This window comes from Cryptomeria japonica, chromosome 7 (genome assembly GCF_030272615.1).
Source record: "Cryptomeria japonica chromosome 7, Sugi_1.0, whole genome shotgun sequence".
Taxonomy (NCBI): Eukaryota; Viridiplantae; Streptophyta; class Pinopsida; order Cupressales; family Cupressaceae; genus Cryptomeria; species Cryptomeria japonica.
This window is the reverse complement of record NC_081411.1, coordinates 810,824,335-810,827,508: the sequence shown is the minus strand read 5'-3', so window position 1 is coordinate 810,827,508 and position 3,174 is coordinate 810,824,335.

The following is a 3,174-nucleotide window of genomic DNA, read 5'->3' as shown; positions in this document are numbered from 1 at the left end:
TGAGTGTGTTAAAAAAAGTTATGGTGTCATGTGTCCAATAGACTCAAAATGATTGCCTTATATTTTGGTGTATATATGTATTATATTTTCTTATTAATAGATTCTGACACACATATTCATCAAAAATAAGTAAACTTCCACTAATTTGCAAACTAACTCAATATAATGGCATTGATGTAAATAAGTTAATCAGCTTGGACTAATAATGTTTTTTTGGTATTTATGTTTTGAAAATTGTATTTGTTATTTTAGGAAATTAAATTAGAGGATGGGGGATTTATTTTGTTGGTCAAAGAATAATAGCTTATTATTGTTTTTTGGATTTGATTCTGTGAATTTTTTTAACATCAATGTTTTGAATCGAACTTCATGGCTACCAATGCATATATGAATGTTTGTGGGAAAGGATCTATTGGAATAGCACACGAATATACTGGTGGGCAGGGGGTATGAATCTTACTCAACACATATGTAAGATTTAACAAATAGGAACACCAAAAACAAGAAGTTTGCGTGGAAACTCTAATGGGAAAAACCACAGCAATAAATGCTTATATATGAATATTTTCTGTTACAATGTTTGTAGGCATCAACCTACTACAAGCACCAACCCCTAACTTTGTTTGTAAGCACAAACTCATTGGAAGCACCGACTCCCACTTCTAAATTTGTACCTACACCAACACCTAATTCAATTTGTGAGCACCAACCCACTGGAAGCACCAACTCTCAATATGAGACACCAACCTCACCAATATTAATTTCCACCTTGACAATGTTGCTATTTCAACGGATGATGAATCCACAATTTATCATAACTCTCTTCCTAATTTTGCTCGAAGATCTATTCTCAAATTTATGAAGCCGCCATCTTCCATTTATGAAGCCGCTACCTTTACTTGTCAGTTTTAGTTAACTTTGTCAAACATAGAACATGGATGAAGTCGATCTCATCGCTACTCCTTGATTTATATCGCTTGTCTTATGATCAATGTCCACAGTTCTTTTATGAAACTTAATCGCCACATATAAGAATTAAATCGCTGCACAATCTTTATTATCATAAGTCGCTTTGTTCTTTTGTCCTCAACCTTTGTGTCTTAAGCCTTTGTGTCTTAAGTCGTTACTTTCCTCAATAGACATCGACCTCCTACATGGCAAATATATATATATGTGCCTTCAACATGACTGGCCTTTATAACTTCTTATTTTGGGAACTAATAAAAATGGCTAGTCTTCAATCATCTTTGACATCAATACTTGCATAAAATCAAAGCATGTAGCTTTCATTATAACATTGTCTGAAACACATACGATGGCACACATGGCTTCTGCTACAGCATGATCTATAGCCATATTCATCCTTTCATTCCACTTTGAAGACAAGGGCAATAGACAAAGGAATGCCACAACCATTAGCTATTGTATTTCCATGATTTCATATATCCAATATGTTCATAAATCTCCATGATTTTCTCCACAGCTCATTAACTACATACTCTCCCAACACCACCTTTTCATGTGTTGATCGCTGCATTATGACTTATTATCACTAATAGTAATCATTGTCACTTTTGTTCATTTAATCATTATACTTTTGTTTTACTGTCTTTTAGTCAGCCATATCTAACGAATGTTTAAATCTCTAATTTAAACATTGTCTTCTCCATCAACCTTTGCTCAACAATTGATGCAATTTTTCTTAGGCATTTCATTTAATATATGTGAAAAATATTTACACCTTACATATAATGATATTGCTACTTTGACATCAATAGCAATCATCGCTTTCTCACCTTTGACATCAATGACAATATTTCCAACGCTATTGACATGGATGATGAAGCATTCAATGATGTTATTTATATGCCTACATTATCGATTAATATCATTTCTATCTATCAAATCACACATGGTGGCTCATAAGAAAGAGTGTTGAGTTCACACTAGATTCTATCATAATACGAGATTTACATAGTAGAGATATTATTGTAATTAAGGAGGTTGATCACCAGTCTTGAGTCTACACCTCACATTTTACTCGTATCGTTCCTTCAATTGATGCACACACTATGGCATCTAGTGTGGAAACATTTGAGGAGATTCAGTATGGTCATTTGAACCATGGAGTTCTTTCATCTTCTAAGACTTCTTCTAAGACATGTGTTGATATTCCATCTCCTTCATATGTTGTTTCTTCTAATGACACTTGTGTTGCTACAATTTTGGATTCTTGTGATTTGGTACAACAAGACATACATTATCTTCCAAATATGACCACTTGGGATGATCACTTGGTAGACATTGCAGGTTTATTCATAGATTCCCACATTTTTTTGGGATACACTAATGGTTGCATTCATCTTCTCTTTGATGGGGATAATCCTTCTCCAATTCTTGTGAAAGAACACTTGAACCCTATTGTTCATTCTCTACATGATTGAATTCCTCATACTTTGGAATAAGTGTAGATACTTTTGGGAAACATTTGGAGGAGGTTTCTTAATATTTAAATGAGATATCTTTGTCTTTGAATAGTATTCTACATCATTTCTAGGAGATTTTGGGTTGTCATCTTTATTAGTGTGGTCAAGAAATCCTAATTGGGTGGTGGAAAATTTCGGTATCCACATGGAGATACCTGAGCCTACTTCAAAGAAATCACCCATCATCAATATTCCCTAAGATTGCATTTGAGGATGGGAACTTCTTTCATACCATCTTGGTGTTGTTTCAACGTCATTTGACAAGATTAGTTTAGCATTCAATTTCAAGCATCTACCGTCATTGTAGAAGGCCCTACATTGAGGGGGGTTGCATGGTATGTCTTCTTCTTATTCTTCTTTATAGGGGAGGGGAGGCTTTTTCTTATATGGGGCTTTTTCTATCTCATTCTTCATTGGAAGCATTTTTTTCCATCTCTCTTTCGGGAAGGAGTTTTGTCCCAAGTTAGGTTCCCTCCTTTTCTCCATTTGTGAAAGATTGCATTGCATTGCATTTTTACATTGGTACTTAACATGGCCTATTAGCTGAGACCCATCTTGAAACTTGAATTGTTTACATTTGTGTACATTCTCTCTAAGTTTCACCTAAGGGGGTGTTGGAGTGAAAGGGGTGTTTTAACTACTTCATCACCTAGGTCTTCTTCACACAATTTACTTAAGTTTACTTAGG